We start from the raw sequence: 23616 nt of genomic DNA, 5'->3' as shown, positions 1-23616 counted from the left end.
GTTCCCAGCCCAGCGTTTCTAGCATGTCAGACACACTCTCCATCCTCCTATGCTTTCCCAGTACATATCGAGCAGCCTTTCTTTACACCTTTTCAGTTTTTTGATATGACCTTCTTCATGAGGGTCCCATACAAGAGAAGCGCACTCTTGGGATTCGAAAGAGTGTACGGATATCGTTACGGATGTAATAATGGTACGGATATCGTTATCTATTTCAACTTGGTATTCCACCAAATCATAGTGCAAAAATAATATTCTGAGTATTCTGTTAGAGCATCTAAAGAAAAAGTAAATTAATGGTTATTGGCGTTCATATTGCACATGTTGGCTTACAGCATAGATTTTTTAACATCTGATGGCTATTTAATCGAATGTAACAAAACTCATACCTCTCCATGCGTCATTAAGTAAACCAACTTTCTTTTTCTTTCTTTTACTTTCAACATGCTCATGTAGAATGAATATCATGAATTGGCTAATAAAACGAAAGATGAAATCATATTTTTTGCGCCTCATGGCGTATTACAACGAATTTGCGCAATCGCTTGCTGCATATTTAAATTCTTTTACGAAAAAAATGATAAAGTCAGCAATGATGTAAAATTATGAAAGAAAAAATAAAGATCTGTATCACAAAAGGTATGTCAAAATTATCAGAATTCAAAAACTTGATAGAGGAAGCTTCGTAGCCTTATTTGCTTTATTTTTACGGGAAAACCTTCAATGGTTCTTGATTATTTAAAAAAATCTCTTTGAGGACTTTTCATCACAGTAAAAAAAAATTATGAACCCTTTACTGAACCTGACTCGCATCATGAGAATAACACTTTCACTTTACCTTGTCTACTACTGGGGGAAAAATTAAGATGGGTCACAACAACCACGTTTGTTATCGACTGAGGTGTTCATTGTAGCCACTACTCATCAGTGGCCTCCCAGGTCCCATGCTTTCAATTTGAGCCCAATAAGAGTAAATGGGCTCCACTCTTCATATGCTCCGACCCGAGTCTTCGGCGGAACCGGGGTTCAGCTTGCAAGACAAATAAACAGCAACCCTACCATAAATTATCTAAGCAACTCATCTTCAAATTACATTCTCCTAACACTTTGATACAAACTCAATTAACTGCTTGTAATAAATATGATAAGACAGATTCACTGAAGGCAAAATTAAGTGAAAGGGTGTCATAATTATGTAGATGCAAACTACTTGAGTAGAACTTGTGCAGAACAGTAATAGATTTTTGAGGGCCTGAACAGACAAAAACTAATGCACACATTAATGAATGTGTGTTTGCGTACTTGTATAAAAACGAAAATGATAGTGCATTAAATTCATAATTTACATTGCTCATGAAGAATTGACTATTTAACGACACCACAGTTGAGTAACCACCCTGATAAATCAACATTTAAACACAATTTTTTACATCGTTAATGGTAAAGGTATTGTTATGATAATGTACATTTGTCGATGTCATTTAACGAACAAGTCAAGTTTCCCTGGTCTTACTCCATTTTTATGAATAGCTAAGGAAGTATTTTTCTCTCTTACAACTACAAAAGAGTACATGGGAGTGAGCACGCGGAATGTGAGGCGCCCTCTCCGCCTTATCCCGAAAAAAGAACGGATGAGCCGGTCTTAATCCGAGATGGTCAAATGTCCCACTCCTGACCGCAAGCCGCCCGCACCTTACACCACGTTACGTCCCCAAAAGTTCCTCCCAAGAGTCGCCCGGCGGTCATCGCGAAGTCTCGAAAGCGACATCTCAGGAAGAAATACACAACCGGCGTTTGAAAGGAGTTTGATATTCAGGTCGCAAAAGGGGAGGTCGCCCGACGAAGGGTGGAGACCGGGACCGCCCGGTCGTCCGTCTCCACCCGGGCGCGGCCGTAGGACCTTCGGAGACCAGGGCACCAACCCCGCCAGCCGGCCGGCCGCCCGACCACCCATACATTCAGCCGCAAGGGCGAACGGTTATCTTCAGCGGGAGGGTGGGTGTCAAGATGACGCGAAGTGGGGCGACGAACACTGGGCCGCTGGTAGGAGTGGGGGAAGCGACCGGTGGGTGCCACGGGGCGCGCTCCTGCGCAGATGCTGCACTATGGATTCCTTAATGGACGGCGATGGCAGCGCTCTGGCATGGGGTTTGCTTACTTCGGTGCACCTGCACCTTTAGCATACTTAATGTCACCGTTAATGCACTGCGAATACACTTGGGGGCTCACAAACGAAGTGACTTCATTACCATTTGACTAATGAGAGCACCTTATCCATTCCATAAACGTGGTGGGAGAACCTTGTATCTAGGGTTTACGTGTTCGTCAAAATAGGCAAGCCTTTCCACCCACAGGAAGTTGAGGGGCAGCTTCATCGGAATTCGATGGGTGGTGACACGTATCGCACGACTGAGTGGGTTTTCTGAAAATGATTAAGTAAAAATAAAATAAAAAACCCAATAAATTTGTCCAAGAATGTTAAACAGATATTCCACATCCGCAATTGAAGTTCCCATAACTCAAAGGAACTTCTGAACACCTATTATCTATTGAAGAAATTCTTATATATCGCATTGGTTTCTCTCAGTCATCTCCCAGAACATCTCTAACAAAAGTCTAAGAAGTAAGATCTGGTGCTTTCCCGGCGAATATTCTTGATGAAGTCTAAGAGCTTTTCAAAGTCATGGTGAGAGGCGATTAGTAGGCAAATCTTTGAATTACTTCAATTTCCGATGGCCCTATTAATGCCACCTTCATCAATTACCTATTATCTAAAATAATATTGACGCCAAATCAACTTGAAATTTTGGATGGTCTATCACGAATATTGCAATATACGAGCATGATCGAAAGCTGTTCATTCAAAGTAACTAAAGCACGAGCGTGGTATTATGCCACACACTTGTCATTCCTGAGCCATTTTTTTCAATAGTATTTCAAATATAAAATTAAGCGGATTGGAAAATTAAGCGGAGCGGATTTACTGTGCAAATATTTAAATGAAAGAATTATTCACTCTCCTATTTCCTTTCTGAACATAATTTGTTATTCGTACTAAAAATAGCCTTACTAGTTGAAACCACCATATTCTTTGTCGTCGATGACACGTTATGCGCTCACTATGTTACCACTCAGTAGTCATCAAACGAAGCACATATTTCCTCAATTTTCGTTACTATCAAGCAATGCAAATTCAAGGCCATTGAATGAACATATTATCCAGTAAAACTTCTGCTTAAATATTGCTTCACACAAAATTTTCGTTTCTAGAACAGGGATAAATGCAAGCATTTTCATTTTTGGTTGACGTAATTCTTTGCCTTAACAAACAGATACATTAAAAGCGAGACTAGCAAGAAACTATACGATCATAACATAAAAGTGAAACGAACTGTCGTACGATTTTTCTATGCTCGACTAGAAACTCATACGGAGTTCAGGATTTCTCCATCAAAACCTGTCTGTTCATATTATAATATTTTATACCGTATATTAATATATCTGTATACATAATACACATGCTAATGTACCGAAAGTAATGCGGGATAATTTTATTTCCTTCCAAGCCATACAAAAACAAACCGCGTAAAAATTCATTCAATAATTAATGTAATATCAATATATTCATGAGGGAAATTAAATATGAATACAAAGTCATACCTGACTGTTAATTTCAATATATGCATATAGTTTACAAACGCTATTACTCCTTGGCAGGTTTTACTACAGTAAAAATAATAATAAGCATTACAAAATTGCTTTGGCGATTGTGAATCAGCTCGGTATGTAGGAATATCACCCAAAGCGATGGGTTTGACTAAAACTCTATTATCATGGACGATATATTGATACCTGGCGATATTTCTTGGATTACGCTTACGGAATTAAAATGAACTCATGAACATGGGACCTCAAAATACAAATTACCTCTTTTACTAGCGGTACTTCTTTGCTATCAATGCCCTAATGAAGATAGCAGATAGAAGCTTCTGCGATAAGTGTGTGAGCCATTTCCTAGAAATTCACGATTAGAGCCATTATTGACGAGGAGAAAACCCATGTATCAAGATTTTGTATCATGCTTTATCAGGAGGCTAGCATCACTTATTAAAAGTGTGTAACCAGGATATACCGTAAGAGGATAACAAAAATCGATCAGATAGCAGTGCTGAAAAATAAATGAGGCAAATGCGTTTCAAGCGTCCACCTTTCCATCTCAAAGCTTCCGTAAGCTTAGAACGTTGAGGACTCTTTAAAAGAGAGAATTATATCCAGATTGATGACTGATCAGCCATAACTAGTATATGAAATTCATTTCCTCTCCCAATTGAGAAGAAATTACATTTTCCCTTGATGTGACTCCAACAAAATATTTCTAACGCTACCTTGAAAACACAAATTTTACATAAGTTAGTTACTCCTTAAACTATGGAATACGCATATTAGAGTATTGCATCAAGAATAATAATATTTCTAATGCATTTACATCTGCGATTGCGCGAACATGATAAAAGATGTCTTTCAACCAGGGCGAGAATCGGAACATATTCCACAAAGAAAGCTTGGAGCTTACTCTATCATGAGCATTTTTTCCCAGGAAAACTGCCATTAACAGTTTTTCTTTTGTTTCCCACTCTTGACTCCAATTCTTCCTGGGAAATGAATCGAGCACTTACTAGAAATAACTTCCAATATATATTGAAAGTGGGCGCTAGAGTACTGGTTGTCTTCACTTAATAATTTAAAAAAAGAGTTACACAGCTTATCATTTAATATTCAGGATTCTGACTAACCAAATTCTTTGTAGCCCATCGGTGAGGTGAGAAACCTTTGCAATTTTCCTGTGCTAGAATATTCCGAGTTCTAATACGGGAGATCACCCTGAACGTTCAGCTGATCCCAAATGCGTATAATTTCCTGGTTGAAAGAACTTCACAGGAAACTGCATTCGACAAAGGAAAAGGAACTGGCCAACTACTTTGAATCAATTTCACGCATCGTGAACTTAGGCAAGAGTTTGAGTGATTACGACAACAATATATCAGCTCATGCCAGAGAGTTGAAGAGTACCTACAGTAGTCTGACTAATTATACAGTTGGTCACAGTTTTACCTACCTACTAGACAATTTGCTGTGAACATTAAATATATTTTAGATAATATTTTATTGAAAAAAATCTCTCTTGACTGTTTTTCAACCATCATACTCTAATGTACTCAAGTATCTCTCTACAACAAAACTAGGAGGTAGTAGCACCAAAGGTAAGAATCCAAAGGAGTGCTGAGTACCTGAGACTACACTATATTGCATAATTGACGAACGGTTTATTTCAGTGAATTGTATCAAGTTGTGTCTTGTTGGGTGAGCCCAGGAAATGTATCGGTGTTCAGGTTGTATCCTTCAAGAACCGACCTTAAACGATAGACTAATTACCATTACAAGATGTTGTACATAGGCAAGAAGTTATTCTGTTACTAATTTTTAAACCCATTCACTACTATTATTTGGAACAGATAGTTAGACATCTTTATTAAATATTTATAAAAACCAGGAAATATAAATATTATTATTGGTATTCCACCGTTAAAGGAAATTATATTGATAACAGATATTGGATGGAAACAGGCTAACAATAAATGTCCTAAAAGTTAAATAAACCCTTTTCCAAATCCCCATGCATCCTTCCTCCCTTCATTCCATCCAACATGCCTATTCTTTCCCACCCTCTCTTCGTTTTCCTAACGCACTCCCATACATAACACTTCTCATATATCCCATTGCCAATCAAAATTCTCTACATCCATTTTACCAGTCTCCTTTGATTCTCTTCCCTTAAAACATGCCTAAAGGATCCTATCGTTTTAAATCTCTATTTCAACTTGTACATTCTTCTCCACAACCACATTTCAAAGCCTTCTTTTTTGCTTATCTTCTTGTATCCAATACTACGTTAACGAGCCGTACAAAACAGGCTCCGCATCCATGTTTTAATGTGTCATATTTTTAACATTCTTACTATCTGCCATCATTTCCCTCCTGAATGCTTCTTTTCCAACTCTAACTCTTATAACTGTACTATTTTAGCCATATTTGTGCAAAAGACTGTCAAAATAGTTGAATATTTCCACCTGTTCTAGTTTTAGCCCTCCAATTATAAAGTTTGGCATGACCTTCCTCTTTCTCGAAAACCGCATTACCTTTGTTTTACTTACATTCATCATCACTGACTTGCCAATGCCATAACATTCCTTAAAAAGCCCTTCGTTGACTGATTAACTATTGCTTGATCAACAGAAAACCTGATTTTATGATTTCCAAAACGAGTTTCATGTCTTCTTACCTCCAGTTCTTCCAATATGTTTCCTACAATTTCCTCCGCATATACTTTGAATAGCACCGACAATGGGCACCCCTGCCTTATCCTTCCTCCAAACACAACATATCCCGATTCTCCATTCACCACTTTCATCTGAGATGTGTAGATTGCAGATTAGTCGCCAATCCGTCCAATCTAATTTTATTAATGGCAATACACTAAACTTTTCACCCTAAATCTCCCTACCATTTGTCTTCTCGAAATCTACGTATAAAAGAAATACACACTGATTGAAGTATATTTTCCTCTCTATGAGTACACTTTTTACTGATACGGCATTACGCGTACAACTGCCCTTCCTGGACCCAAACTGATTATCCCTGAAATAAACGTTTGCCCTCCTCTCCATTCTATATTTGATCATCCTAAGTATCACTTAAGCTTCGTGCGAAATCAAACTTATTATCCTATGGTCCTCACATATGGCTGCCTTTCACTTTTGTTGCTTAGGGAACTAAAACTGATTTGAAGAAACATTTCGGCCACCTTCCTCCCTTTTAAATGATGGGAGTTATTCCACTTATAACTTCCGTTCACGTTTTTCTAAACCCTTAAACCCTTCCGCGGTAATGTTATTTACCGCCATGGCCGCAATTGATTTCAATTTCCTTAATGCCCTTTCAATCTTGCTATCAAAGTATACCTGGGCACAAGTTATCTCCATCAACGTCATATTGTCTTTCTATGCCATACCTTAATGAACTGTCTTAGCCATTTACATGTTCTGTTACTGTGAACTCGGTGCGCTATTGCGAGATGCTGGAGAACGCTTTGCTCTCCAAAATGGAAGATTATGGTGAGGAATATGACACCGAAGCCTTTTGATTTCAACGGGATGGTGTCACGGCTCATTCCGCCCGTCGTTCACGCCAAATTCTGTAATAATAATTTCTCGGTCGTCTGATATCCTAACGAGGGGATGGCAAGTAGAAAGATACAAAGTTCAAGCCCCGGTCAAGTAAATATTTCTGCGCTTGTGATCTGCTCGATTCTACCTTCCTCGCCTCTCCTGTGTTCGTCCTTTACATGTGTTCCCATCCCTTTTCTTGATATCTATTTCCATATTAAGGAATATATATATATATATGTATATATATATATATGTATATATATATATATATATATATATATATATATATATATATATATATAAACACAGATGTAGATTTTTAAAACATAGAAACACAAAGGAGGGACACTCACATATGTAGTTTTCGACGGCACGACCGTCAGATGACGATGGTCGTGCCGTCAAAACATCAGAACTACATATGTGAGTTTCCTTTCTTTGTGTATCTATATTTTTAAAATATGTGTTTTTATATATTTGTGTGTCGCCCAAAAGCGTCCCACCTTTTTAATTTTATTGACAGCCTAAAACATTTTTGGACATTCAACTTCATTTTTGTCTCATTAATTATTACCCATCGATGATTTTTTCCTAAATTTAATACGTCACCTAACGTTTCCGGGGTATCTATATAATGGATTGACAAGACGGGGCCGATTTGAGCCTTTCTAAACCGAAAAATAAAACAATTATCCCACGTGAAGTATCTTATGCCAGCTACATTCAATAGCAGTGAATGGCCCTAGATGAGGTAGGAACTACGCATAAATACGAAACGTGATGCGACAGATATAAGTGCGACACTCGGAAAAGCAAACACACTGGAGAGAAAAAATTGGTTCAGTTGAATTAGGCAGGCACCATCATTTGAACCGGAGGAAGGGGATTTTATTCTTTGGAAGGGCTCTGTGCACGGGTTGTTTAAATATTTACGGAATTACAGTCCTCGGTTCCGGGGCGGGAAGGCGTAATTGGGTCGAACGCCAGGGAGAGGCGAACGAGAGAACGCGTGGCGCGCAGCGGGATTTAACTCGGAAACTTACCTATTCGAGCAGGTGGTGCGCACGCCTTGCGAACTGCTTGACCAAGTTTTATAGTAGAATCACGAACAAAAAGTACAGCATAAATAAATATACAAGCTGTTTGCTTAGACCACTCGAATAAATTGCCGCGCGGAGCGATCCGACTCCAATTAGATAGGGGGTAATGGCCTATAATTGAGTCCAAAGCTCCTCGAAACCATGTACAGGATTTATTTAATTACAATACAGTCGATTTTAGAAGCCTTAACTTTGTTAATTCGAATTTATTTCGGAAGAAATCAAAGTAACGATAAACTTTCACAATGTATTGTAAAATTCGGGGGGTTGTGTCAATTGAAAAGATTATTTGAGCAATTTTAATATTAGCATGGTAGTTACTCAATTACCATGCCGCTTGTACGAAAGGTAGTTCATCAGATTTCAATGTCTAAAGTTCTAATGTGATTATAAACGTAAGGAATCACACTTGACTCTAAGAGCAGGCAGACGAAAGTTTGTACAGGCCATAGACCCAAAAATATTTATTACCTTCTGCTTGAACCCAAAACCAATAATGACTCGCCAAGCACATATATGATGATCCTCACCAATTCACAAAATGTAATTTTACTAATGCATATTGAAGCCTTCAAACTCGACGCAGAAAAAAGCCTGCATAGATACATGGACCGGGAAAGACTCGTAATGTCACACGCCAACCAACCAACCAGCCATACCCCCTTAGCCCTTCTTCCACCTTCACCTTACTCCGTAATTTTATTAAAATAAAGTTAAATGTGTATATAAGCGAAGTGAAATTCTCTCTTCACGTCGAAAGAAATAAAAACACTAAGTAAACTTTTATATTATGTTTTTATGGGTCACATGCGATTTTTTAACAAGATTAATGGTAACAAGCACTTAGCACATTTGGTTGATTTCGCCCTGCTTTAACATGCTCGTTCACCTCAGCACCCCCACCAACTTGAGCAGACAAATGGACAAAGTCACTGGTTATGCCTTGTTACAATCCCTCGTCATGGACTCCAAAAATCATTTTGTCGCAGATGATGGCGAATATTTACCTTTCTGTATTATCTTTATCTACCCTACGAATGTAATAGCTCATCGGCCTCCAGAATTAAGTAACGCAGACAAATGGTAATATTTCCGCCCCAGTAAGCCTGAGAGTAATAATTATTGTCTGCAGTGAATGGATATCATTGGCATTAACGATAGCAGTAAGAGGTGGCTCACATCGGAGAGATATTAACATGGACTAAATGGTGCAACGTAATTGGTGAAATATACCCAAGGGACCACACTCCAATGCCTCTTTTGTTGAACAGCACAGTTATCCAAATAAAACTACCGAGAGGGAAGAGATGCTCCACTGACACTGGGGAACTGAAACTAACTCCTCGACAAGGAAGAAAAATAAAATATATCATTATGTTCCCAGGGGATGAAACAGTCACTCGTATACAATTACACACTCATACGGATGCAATTTAGCCGAGAACTCGAGATGGTGCGGGGGCTAACGTACTGGCTTCCCACCCTGAGGGCGCGGGTTCAAATCCCGGCGGTGTTGAATATTTTTCAGAGGTATCTCGATCCCTACTTGAGGTGCTTTGTGGAGGGCACTTTGAGTTAGTACGCCGTCCGTCGGATAGGACGTTAAGCCGCGGACCCCTTGGCGCCTTTCGTAAAGAGTAGGCTAATGCCGACGCCGGGTTTCTCTCCACCCTTCATCCTTTCCTGTCCTTCCCCTATGGCGCAAATGACCTTAGCTGTCGGTCGCCTCCCCTCAAAACTACTACTACTACTCGAATATTAGATTAATATCAATATCTGACAAAATCAACCGGCACAATGTCCACTCATCAATATCTGATCATCTAAATATTAACAAGACTACTTTTTCAAGGGTTAACATGCATGAACGTCGTTGAAAGTAGCATGGGAACATTTTTCGACTTTAAATGTTCTCTACATGCACAAGCCTGAGTTAACCACTCACTGCTCTAGGGGCGAGGATCAAATTTTCATAGACTGCATTCTTTACATTTTTACATGACTGACTTGCATGTTTTGCCTGTTCCTTTGGCAATTGTCTATCCCCAGGATTATAATATATCCTAACTTTCCTCGCATAAGAGCATAATGAACCATTAGTCACCATGTCTTGGGCACAGTCCAAAGTCACGCTGTTAGAGCGGATTCAGTATGTCCATTATCATGCGCATTGCTAACTCTATGTTCATTTAAAAATAGCTAGGTACGATATTGCGTTGGCTGATTACGTCCAACTTCAAAAATCCGAATAGGCAGGAGTTATAAGCTTTGGTTGTGTAGCACTGGAAACGATCTCTAATCTATTCGGTAGTAATCACTAAAGAAAAAACAAAGAGGGTATTTGAAGGTTGCGACCATAAGGAATTATTGAAATAATGTATACCATGAATCCACTCAATAAACTATAACTATAAACGAAACAATGAATTTCACAAATTTACCGCAGAAATACACCAGAAGGTTTTTGACGAAGAGATTAAAATACAATTCCAGTGAGGAATCAATAGATAAATAAAGGAATAAAAGCGGCATACATGATCCTTTTTTCTAAAATGTCATAGCGGCGATTTACTTATTAGGCGTCGTCAATATTATACCTCATATTATTTACGGCATTTTCTCCCATCCCCTCTTTTACTATAAGGACCTCTAACATAAGAACCCTACCTCCTCTCCATATCTAACGTAATAATATGCGCTATCATGAATAAATCAAGTAATCAACTCACCTTTTATAAAAATCGAATTTCGGTTTGACAAAAGCATTCATGGCATTTATCTATTGATTTCTTCAATCAAGTGTTTTCGGTAAAAAAAGTATTCCTACTGCCATAAATGACTTACTTTATTTTAGTAGTATAAAGACACAAACAGCAAAATGAAAAAAGCATTGCAAAACTCTTTTAGCAGATTACTTGAGGATTAAATAATTATAAAGTGACAAATTCATTAGTAACTTTTGGTACATGTCGATTTTGCACGTTAGGAGTGTCTTCTTTGGTGGTTAATAATGATTGAAATTATTTCTGCATGACGGGTCTTGTTAAAAGAAGTACAATAATATACCATAAAATTTTTGTCACAACCCATTAATATAATTTATGACCATACATCATAAACGCACATAACACCTTCAACCTGCCTAAGGGACGGCAATGAAATGGCACATTCTCCCACCTTTCAAAAAGTTTACGTAATTTAAAGACAACCACTGTGCAGATCTCTTGCTTTAACTTCATTTATCGAAAATGTCGTAAGAAATTATAATCAAACGGAAGGGAGAATAAGACTGAAAAGAAGGCATCGCTCTGCACAGAGGAAAGGCCTGACTGCTCCCCGGCGAAAAATCCGTCTAAATCACTCCCGCAACATCTCTCTAATTCCCTCTCCCGTCGAAATCAGGGATTTCTCCATCCCTCGGGAATACGTGTCGGACGCAGTGACAGAGGGGTCACACCGTCGCGATTACGCGGCGCGCGTGTTTATCCGCTTGTGTCCGTCTTGCCTGCGTGTTGGCGTGCTGGTGGGGAGAGCCGAGGTAGGCACTAGATCCGCGTGCCGAACACAATTCCCGTCGACGAGGTTTCCTCGCATCCCCCGGGTCGATAGTGACACCATCCCCTCCTTTCCTTCCTCACTCCCCCATCGTTCGCGCCACTCCCTCCCCACTTCCGGACAACCCTACACACACAATCCCGACACCCCACACCCACACTCTCCCCAGGAAAGATTCATCCATGCACACCCGGCCGACGCGCCGGCAATACATGCACAGACGACGCAAAACAACGTTTCCCCTCGCGATTGTTGCCATCAAAGAGCGGCCTTGCCAGGGGAGGGCTTGAGATCAAGGGTCAAACTGCATCACCACATCCCCAGGAAATTTTACTCCCACAAGGGCATGGTGGACTCAGCTGAGGACTACTCATATTTGCAATTCAATGCTCGGCGTAACATTGATTTTTGCTTAGGGGAATGCCAGGGAAAAACTAATTGCAGAACGTACAAGTACAAGCAAAAACATTTAGTAGATAGTGAAAATATAAAAGAAAACGTTTTGATTATAACAAGATTAACATTTAAGATTTTTGTAGAAAAAAATAAAAAAAACATTTTGTTGCAAACAAATATTTAAAAAAACACTTCTAGCGTAAAATGAAAATGTTCGCTAACGTGTTCAACGGGATGATTTTTAAAGTTTTCCCGTTTTTCTTGTAAAATTATTACCAAATTAACAAGTTCAAAATCAACTCGCCGCAAATGGAAGAGTAGAAGTGGAGTAGATGTGGATAAGGGATGGTAAAAATATAAAATAGGTACGCATATAAAATTGAAATGATATTTGGAAAAATAACTTGGCTGAAGAAATACAGGTAACTTCGTAGGAGTAACAGTCCGGCTGCCGACAAAGGTAGAGAGCATTATACCCTCCTACAACCAAACCTGAACCCTCCGTGATTATTTCTACTTACGCCATTGCCCGAAGATCATAATTTCTCTATTTTTTCGACGTCCAGTGACAGATGATCACTTGTGGGGTGCTATTAATGCAATTCTCTTCTATCTTCACTGATACCTTACCGCCAGCTAGGACTATGTTCTTTAAGCTACCAGCCAATCTATTCAAGTCTTGCCTTATAGTTTACTCCTGCATAAATTTCTAACGATCAAGCGGTTTCAACATTCACCGCTTGTCTACATTAAACATGATGATCCTCAAAAAGTGTTGTTCCATCGATGATTGTTTCTAGATTTTGGGAAAACAAATAGTTTTAGGGAATGAGAAAGTCGTAAGTTCCTATCCTATATTAAGGTAAAACTATTACTGTTTAATGATATGGAACCAACAATGTATTAGCATAACTATGACGACGTAGACCTAGACAGGGTGGTGACTTACCAAAATTTTTAATGGTACAGTCAGACGTGAGAGAGCAAAAATAAGCGTTTCTAAGCCACATATACCTTACGATATTATTCATGAGGCACATATTCTGTATTAAAATGTAAAGGTTATTTGAGAATAATAATAGTATTTTGAGTATTATACTATTATTATAATGAGTACTATATTATACTATTATACAATACTATTATTATAATGAGTATAATAATAGTATTGAGAAAAATAATAGATTAAAGGTCGACGTCATTGTCACAGTCGAGGAAAAAAAACAAAGATCGGTGCGCTCCTGCTCTCCAGTCTCTTATCTCCTTAATCTTAAGTGAAGGCCCTACAACGAGCACAGCATGAAGCGGAGATCAGAGAAACTAAGAGCGTGTCCTTCATACAATAACATCATTCCACTTTCTACGCAGTGTTCCAGACGCCTTTTGGCGATCTCGTAATTAAAAAAAAAGTAAGTTTTCCCTTCTGTGGCCATTATTTCCTCAATAAATTGTACCCAATTATGTGACTGTTTAATAACTTGGACTGAATCAGTTGGGCACGGGCAGCGATAAAAAAGACGAAATGTTCCCGAATTAGGTGGTTGGATTGTAGGATCGGAAGCCAATTATTTCAGACTTTAAGGCCTTCAGAAATAAAGTTTTATGGTTATGGTCATGATTCTGCACAAAAAATATATTGAGGACTATCTCTAGGTGCGACGGCCTCTAAAAACGAGATTACGAATTTCGCACTGGTTTTTTACTTAAATAGCTGTGGGTGAATCACGTCGTAATTGGTCCTTAAAATGAAGAATACTGAACAGATAGCATTGATTAAGATAATGATTCGCTTATATTATTGAAGCATGCGCAAGTGCATGCATACATTTGACTCAACCTTAGAAATGAAACCAATAATCATCGAAAATTAGGTAGATGTATCCCAACAGTAACTATAAGGTATATCTGAAAAAAAAATAAAAAATACTTACTAATGAAGAAGGAAACAAACCTCATGGTGGAAAAACTAGAATGAAAAATAATTTGAGCAACATAAACGAGCAACTACGTAAGTGAACACTATAAGTATTATATAACGCAGTCCGTCATGTAGAGATGGATTTAGGCATGGCTCGTGAACACTATTACGTATATTTCAAGGTGTTTGCAATGCATCCGGGCAGAATCAAAGTGGATGGATGTTAATTATTTCTGATTTTAAATTAAAGATTAAATTATTTCTGAGAAACACGAAAACCCGCCATATTCATTCACATATAAATAGATACAAAGAAAAGAGATAGGAACACATATAAAGGACGAATACAGGAGAGGCGGAATAGAGCAGGTCACAAGTGTAAAAATATTTCCTTGACCGGGACTTGAACCACGGATCTTTCGATTTGCCGTGCTGATGCTCTAACCACTTAAGCTATCGAGGAAACATAATTTACACTGAAGTCCAATATACTAAAGGAAGAAATATAATATACAATAGGAACACCCTGGATGGCCTCGAAAACATAACTCAATAAATATGAACTTCTCAAGCAAAACTTAAATCCATAAACGCCATTTGTACTAAAACTTCTTCGGGCACTGATAACTTCAATCACCTCGTCCAGCGTCGCAGTACTTCCAGCAGCATCTCCTCCTTTCACCATTTCGGTCTTTTTCAAATTTTTTCCAACAACCTCCTCATTACCCAAAGCATATTTAACACAATTCCGTCAGTCTTCCTTGATGTCTAGATGCATCCTCCTCTGGTCTCAAATGACAATTAATATATGTTTACTCTGCTGACCAACTTTCCGAATTATAACAAGAAAAACCAAGTGAAAATATTTTTTTAAAATATTTTTTTATGATTTTACTTGAGCGAAACCTTTCATTTATTATCGACTGCTTTATATCCCTCTTAACTTTCATCTTCCCCATAGTGTCCCCATAGGTTTGTTGTTCCTTTCCAAATACATTGCAAATGCGTGAACTCCTCCATCTGTGACAATATAGGCCATCTGGCATAAATGCTTAACTCAACCGTCGCCATATCTCTTCCGGAAAATATTGATGACAAAAAAGGTATACTTAACAAGTCTCATGACAAGCAACAACCACAATTAATTTAGTCAGACCAGATATTAAATGCCGTTTCCCATACCATATTCATCAATTACAGAATTCCTGACCAGTCCACATTTCTGTCCCAGTAATACTTCGATGAGATAAAATCCTCCGGCGTGTAACAAACGCTTAAAATAAACAGGCGATGAATGTATCACGATATACCTCTCCCTTTATCCTAACCCAGGTGTCACGAGTCCTGTTTCCGAGCAATAACAGGTCGACAATCAAAGGACTTTTCACGACTGATATGAAAATACAACCACGTGCACTTACCTGAGAGAGGGGAGTGAAATCCGTCGCTGGCATCACACCCTCCGCAAGGAACGGTGAGAAGTTGCCAAACAGATGTCTCTGACGAAAGTCTGGGGCGTCCTGCGCGCACACCTGAACTTCGAGCTTGAAATTTCCTCCTACGCAAAACAATGTTGAAGCAAGGACAAGTGGAGCAACCATAAATCCTCCTTCGAACGAATCCACTTAGTGCAAACGATTGCCGGAGCGTCGACACTAGCAACGAATGATTACGTTCATTTCCGATTACTGAGATTTTTAAACCCCAAAGCATCACAGGAATTAACCCGAAGGTTGGTCAGGGGATAACTTCATAAAGGGTGAAACTCACATAACAGGATGTGAAGGGAGGGCAGCTGTTTCTTTTCCTTTGTCCCCTGCGGTTCCCCAGAAAGTTCTGGTGCGCAAAAAATCCAAAACTTGGCGAAAACCTTCGCCAACAATCCACTTGAAAATCATTGTCCAAAATTTCCCAGTGGAGACGAGTTTGACGATCACTTCGAAGTTCAGTTGGACTATTAGCACACCCGAACACCGAATAAACGGTGTCCCAGCTAACTCTTATGAGGTCAAAGAGACAGTTGCAAACCTTTCTCAGCGGTTTCCCCTCCTCCAGTAATACAAAAACTGAACAGTTCGGATGTCTTAACGGAACACCACCCTGACGATTACACAGTGGTCAAGTGACCAACTCTCGAAGTGAGCCGCTCCCATTCCCGGTCCGAGTCACTCACCAGGCCCGAACATCCTCGACGCAGGGAAACAAAACAAAATCACTTATCGTACGCGCGACCGCACGTAAAAACGTATCCCCCACACCGACCGCCGTAATTTCTCGCGGGCACACCTAAGTAGGCGCGCGCATGTCTATGTCGTGCATGTGGCCGTGATTGCGTGGGTCTGTGTGTGTGCGCGCGCGTTTTGAGTGTCACAACATCGCAACGACCACGTCGCTGTTCCACGCTCGGTGGGCACGAGATAAGGCGAAAGAGCTGTCGGGAGAGGAGGTGGGGGGCAAGCAGCGAAAGGGGTTTGATGGAAGGCTTGCTCGACGGATGAGCGCGATAGGTTGAATGTAATCACGGATGGAGGTGGAGGAAGTAGTGAGAGGGAGAGATATTGAGAATAACGGACATGGGATGGTCGGTGGGCGGAAGGTGGAGAGTCAGGGGATAGGTAGGGAGGAGAATAGATATCGCGGTGATTCCGATAACAAACGGCCACATTTCTTCAATAATGAAAGAATGGTGTTGTTTTACGAGAGCGTGAGATATAGGAGACGGAGTAGGGATGAGGGGGAGGGAGACTTGTTCAAAGAATGGACGTGAATATGAAAGCGGGGGATGGCTGAAATATTGCCCGGCCGCCTTCTGATTCCGGCGGTTGGGGTGAATGACGTAGGTGCCCCCGGTCATGAGTAGTCCTAAGCGAAGACTTCCGAAAAACTCCGATGACCGGGCCTGAAATGAGAGGCATCCGCCCCTTATCCAGAAAAAGTCGCTCGGACGATTAGCGCACTTGAAATTGCCACAGGGATCGGTTTTCACGCCGAAGTACGAAGGACATGAATTTCCCCTAGGGTTGTTCAAAGCACCTGTCCACAGAGAAGAGCGGGTCGAGTCCAAACAACGGCAATACTGTCCGTCACCTGTTCGACGACTTTTCGTATCCCAACATGTTCGCGTCTTATTAACTGTGTGGTACAATAATGCGACGACATACTTCATCCGTTAGTACGTAATCGATTGCATAAACAATTCTCAATGGCGGAACCTTCGTCATTTGTCGTTCAATTAAAAGATTGGCTGGCAGTGACCCTCCATTCTTTCCCATAATTCTCTGTTTCTCGAACACTCCTCCTTTTTGGCCCTTCCTGCCTTTATATTCGCTGTAAGTGGTTGTCCCTTTATGTCCCTCTTGGGGGCTTCCCTTCTATTATACTCCTCACAAATCCAATTTCTCAAGGTGTTTCCAATCCATCTAGTTCTTCTTTTCGGTATTGTATCCCAAATAGCCTTTTTATCTTCTATTCTCCCCTGAACTTCATTCGTTCCACACATCAGCATCCTCCTCCAGCACCAGGTTGCCAAGGATTGTAATATTTCGATGGTCTGTCAATCCATACGTCTATTCTGAGCTCAATAGAGTATCACTACACATGGGTCTTTCCACACACTGCATCATTGTTATCTTCCTATATCAGTTGATATATCTTCTACATAAGCTCATTCTTAGTTTGAGCCAGTCAGGACTGTGCTCTTGAGCTCCTTTCACTGAATACGACGCACCTTTTCCACAGTAAATACCCACATTTTCAAATGTTCTAGTTTTTTCTCTTCGCAGGGAAATTACCTTCTCCTGGAATAGCAACATGTATTAGTTTTTGGCAGATACTTTTAACCATCAACCACTCTAAAAAAGTGCCTTATTCTACGCGTTCCAACTGCGTAGCTAGTGCTCAAAGGCGAAGAAATGCCAGCTATTCAATAGCGACCCCCACCGCATTGCTATTTCTCTCACGTCGGTTTCTATCAACGAATTCGAAAAATCGATGACACAATGTGCTATAGAAAAGATCGCAAACGAGCAGGAAAATTTTCATTTTGAATGATCTTACTGGAGATCATACCGATATAGCTGATGTTTTTCCTATTATCTTAATGCTGCACATACCATAAGATGTGGCTCGTAGATGGATTTGTTTTCAAGGAGTTTATACGCTCGGAAATTCCATGGAAGGGAATAAAATTAACTTACCCTGAATTTTATGCTAAATAAACGTGTAACTTGGTTCCATGGTGCGTAAAACATGTTTTATTTGCGAATACACGGATCCTTTTGAAATATAAATAATACTAAGGTAAAACAGCCAATACAGAGAGTAGCGATTGAATAAGACGTACCAAAATAACAATCTTAGAGGCTTGAATCTTGGCAATCACGGTAAGAAGTTAAAAAAACTAGCTAAAAATTCCATAAGCATTGAAAATATTATAGAAGCTCGTCATTCCCAACTTAGCGACGAATTTAAAATAGATATATCAAAACTATATTCAACAGAAACCTGGGAGATGCAAAAAACTTTCCATTTCCGTTGTTCGGTTTGTCTTGTGGCCTAGGAGTGAATACGAGTGTGATTGGTTCAATACTAAGCAAAAAAGAAACAGAGAGAACGTTCATACAATTGGATGGTTTATTAGAGTGCATAGTTTATACTCCTAAAAAGCTAAATTTTCAAATGGGAGAAAACCATATACGATTTCAGAATTACGAGCTTTCTGCTTATGAATTTCTTCAATTGCTAAACAGCAAGCGTCAGATATAATTTCCCTTCAGCAATAAGACGTGGAGTAGCTCGGAATAGATGTGAACCACAGTATTATAAAGTATTGTAAATGTCCAAATTCCGAAAAAAAATATTTTCGAAAGAGTATTTGGACCGTAGCCCTTTCGCAGCTCATACGATGCTACGACTTTAATTTACTCTAGGTGCATTTTAAATTTCCGTAAATTTACAAAGAAGTAAAATTGGCCAGCTGAACCAGCGATATGTATCTTTTGCCTGAAACCAGAGGTAGTTCAACGGGGCAAGGAAGATCTAAGAGCAATGTTAGACGTAATAGAGCAAGGTGTATTTGGTCACGCAATACTACACCGAATGAGTATGATACCTGATGTGTTGACATTCTCAAGAGTAACTTGTACTTGTGACGTCGAAAACGTTTTGCTTACAAACAAAACAGTAGGGTCGATTTGCTTTGTTAGTAAAGCACGATTTTTTCCACGACTTAGGGACATTTAATATACATAATATTTGAATTCATTGCAGTAGCCGAATCCTAAATATTTCGAACATTTGGGGAAATTTGCGATAAAAATGAGCCAACGTCAAAGAAATTTCCTGCATAGATAAAATCCTTCTTTTATTACTATTATTAATTCATTTTAATGAATGCAACCTTCAATAGCATTGTAGATACTATGGGAAAGCCACTGCACTGGAATTTCAAAGCCAAATTTATGAATGACCTACCAGTATGAAATATGCAGCGAGTGCATTTTAATTTAGATAATTTAGGGATATTAGGAGAAGAATTATTTGGCAAAAGAAGTATTTTCAAAAAGAAGTAATTTCTCTTTAGGAGCTTACAACTGGTAGTTGCGAAAACAATTAATCCTTTGAAATGGAGCTACATGGAACCAAAACCCTTTGAGCAAAGAGAATAAATACATTTGAGCTTGGAGTCGTCTTATTTAGGGGAGGCGACCGACAGAGAAGATAATTTGCGCCATTAGAGTTGGGCAGGAAAGGATGAATGGTGGAGAGAAACCCGGCGTCGGCAAGAGCCTACTCTTAACGAAAGGCGCCGAGGGGTCCGCAGCTTAACATCCCATCCGACGGACGGCGTACTGACTCGAAGTGCCTTCCACAAAGCACCTAAATTAGGAATCGAGATACCACTAAAAATTATTCAACGACGCCGGGATTCGAACTCGGGTCCTCTGGGTGGGAAGCCAGTACTACCGCCACCGCACCATCCTTATCCGTTTTTTGACGTTGGAGAAAAATGGATAAAACGAGTCTCCAGTAGATGCAGATTGATAGATTAACGGTTAACAGGAAGATAGAGAGGAGGATTTTCGAACGACATGATCGTAGATGAACTGTATGAAGATCTGTCACGGAAATAATATGTGGGAAGAGTAATTTCAGAATAAATTCCTGATCGTGATATCATCTGCGAATGACGTTCACTCGATAGTTTCGCCGTCTTTCCAAGCCTGGTTTCGGCAGGACATCGATAGTGTTGAAATACTGCCAGCGAGAACATCAGAGCCCTCAATAAATTGATAAACTAGTTTTTCGGCAGTCGTAAAACACATTTGGGATGGACCAACTCACTCACGACAGTGAAGTCAAAAATGTGAGAGCGGTAGCAAAAGGGCTGATATTTCCCAACTTCAATAAAGGATGCTATTGTGATTTTTAAGAAACCTGATGATTTCTAAAGAGAACGAATGATCAAACGTCCAACCTTCGGTAACGCATCTTAAACCGTCAAAGGGAAACAAAGCGTTAATCATGGTCAACTATTGGGGTGGAAATAAGAAGGAGACAACTATAAGACCACAAGGGACCCGTGCTCATATACGACGAAAACGCCGATTGGAACGTAGGCGAAACCGTAGAGTTGAAAACATTATACGCGGATGAAATCTCAAACAGAAATATATTCATCAACACCATTCCGCTTTAAGTCTTCACAGAAAGAATTAAACTAATGTTTACGCAGCAAGTGATAGTTGTTCACAGGTCGTCCAAAACCTACTTTGTCAGCCAAATAAATTAAAGCGATGAGCTTTTCTTGGTAAGACTGGCTAAATAATCTAGGAGTGAAAAAATTAGCATTGGATAGAAAAATATGGAGGACTGTATTCATACAATTTTCTCACATATGATCTAACGAAAGTTGCTTTATTAACGATATTAAAGTCCAGTAAGTCCAGCCTTAAATGTACACGACGAGGATGCAGAAAAAAATTTAGAACAGAAAGGTGCCACTCGGAGTAGAAGCGCGGGTGGGCACTGACCGAAAAAAAATTAGATCACAAGAGGTGGAGGGAAATCTGGCTCCCTGCGGTCTCACCCGCTCCACGACAAAAAAGCACCCCCGGGGGTCAACAGATGCATCGTAAAAAGCTCTCGTTGCCCTCAACACACTCACATACACTTCCGTCGAAAAGTTGAGGTCGTGAGGCGGGCGAAGCCAGTTACAAAATCCACCCCCACTGGGAGTAGAAGCAAACCAAGTAGCTTTCGATGATATGTACGTCAGCACAGCAGCCGTCCCAACATAATTTCCCCCCTTCCCCTCCAGCCCCGTCATGAAATTCTTCTATGACTCAGGGCAAGAAAAAAAGTGCGTACTGTTGAGAAATTTTGAAGAATTATTTCGGAAGGCCAACAGCATTTCAGTTTGAAGTCAATTAAAGTAAAAGCATTACAAAAATATATGAACCTCAACACAAATGTTTCCTTTTTGTTCTTCCTGGCCGTGGAAGAGGTACCCGCATATGATTTTCAACCTTAGTTTATGGTCATTTTAGCAAAATTTAAATCATTAGTTTTACGGCATTCTTCGAATAGCGGACGATTTCTTTGGAGGGAAATTTATAGTTACAAGGAGAGTGTAAATATTTTGTATGTAATTACTGTCGGAATTTATGGCATGAGCACAAATAATTACAGTATTTTCTGTTTCTTTCGTAATTGGATAAAATCTGAAGTAGTGAAAGCGAACGTAAAGGAGCACTTAATGTAATAAATGTTCTTCGTTTTCATTGAGAGAAATACAGTCGGACTCTACTTCAGTGAAACCTTGGGGATGAAAAAGTTAATTCCATTTTTTATAGCATACTCGTATTTAATGTCATCCGATGAGAATGAAATGCAGATGATTAATTATATGGCCCCATTCACTACTAAGCAAAGAGTAAAAGTAGATTTTCTAAATGATCTTTTAATGAAAGGAAATTCTGCATTACTAAGAGCTTCTATTCACCTATGTGTGACGTAATGATGTCATTTCCACGCATATTAATTCAATGTTATGGGGAAATTATTTAATATTTTCTCAATTAGAGCATTTTAGCAATGTCTCGGCATTTGCATGGAGGGTGATATTTAACCGCAGCATTAGTCTATTCCTTTATCTACAAAGAGTGGAAGAACTTTTAAAACTGGGCATCAAAGGTTAATCTATTGACTGAATTAAATAAAAATAAATTTCAATTTAGATTGTGACTGTGTGGATTTTCAGCGGGTCGTTCCCACACTCGTGCTTTTAAGCATAACGTCACAGATAAAAGATTTGATTAGGAAAATCCACACTTCGTCCCATTTCCCAAGAAACGGTCAAAAAAATTCTTATTATCTGCTGATCAACTGATTAAGCAGAAGGTCTGGCAGCAGCGTTCCTTAGATGTGTCGCGGAATGAGAGTGCCTTAACGTTTAAAGAGCAGAGCGAAAAGGGGGTGTGTCACCAGGTCGAAGTCTTGAGAATGCCGTTCAATGGAAGGCTGACGAAGTGAGAAAATACGGTGTGGAAAAGGACCTGCCAGATCTCGCATTTTGCTCTCGGCTAATTTATTTAGTTTTCCTGCTCTACTTCAAAATCATTCCGCACCATAATCACCATAGAGCAAAGTCATCATTGTTTATGGGGAACATTAGTTAGGTGAAGAAAAGAGAACATCCGTTCAATGAAGTAGACTGAATTACGCGAGACAAATTTTCATGAATACGTATGGTCTCTGGCACTTAAATACCATGTAAAAGAATGTTCTGCAAGGGTTAACATTATTTTTATTTGGCCTTTCTTTAGCACAAACAACTAACTTCTTAAGTGTTCGATTGATCCACCGCGAAAGTGATCCTTTTAGGAATTTCTTGCCACGACAAGACAGCAATAGCGCCTGTCCTAAAACATCTCGTCTCCTCATCAAAGTTCGATCCTTGGCAAATGATAGTTATCGCAGACATTCTTGTAAAAGAGTGTAAACATGAAATGGAGCCGCTCGTCATATTAAAACTAAACAAATCTTTACGCTTTTAATTTTAAAAGTGGTCACAAAGAAGAGAATTCAGAACTGATTGCATCTGCATCGGAGGTCACGTCTAGGTAGTGGATGTGAAATAGTGCCAGGGATTAATTACGTTTCAAAAAATACATGTTTGACCCCATTTATTCTGCTGCGCGGTCCTGAATTTCAACAAAAATAATCTCTCCCTGCAAGAGACGAAACGGGTTCCATCCTCACCTTCAGGACCTTCGAGAGGGAGGCGAAAAAATTCCCCAAAAACGCTCCGAACACTTTCGAGTAAGGCAAACATGACACGAAAAGAGAAATCCTCTTCCAAGAGAAAAAATACCTCTTTCAAGAGAATTCAAGAGAGAATGAAGGGGCCTTTCATCAGACA

General features: G+C 39.6%; 1 protein-coding gene across 4 annotated transcripts in view; it reads right to left on the bottom strand.

Moving 5' to 3' along the window:
• LOC139691991 (uncharacterized) overlaps positions 1-23616 on the bottom strand; it is a 347699-nt gene that overhangs the window by 322383 nt on the left and 1700 nt on the right. The gene's annotated exons all lie outside the window — the stretch shown is intronic.

This window comes from Hetaerina americana, unplaced genomic scaffold (assembly GCF_022747635.1).
Source record: "Hetaerina americana unplaced genomic scaffold, ioHetAmer1.1.p SCAF_4, whole genome shotgun sequence".
In the NCBI taxonomy this organism is placed as follows: Eukaryota; Metazoa; Arthropoda; class Insecta; order Odonata; family Calopterygidae; genus Hetaerina; species Hetaerina americana.
This window is presented reverse-complemented; position numbering and strand designations above follow the sequence as displayed.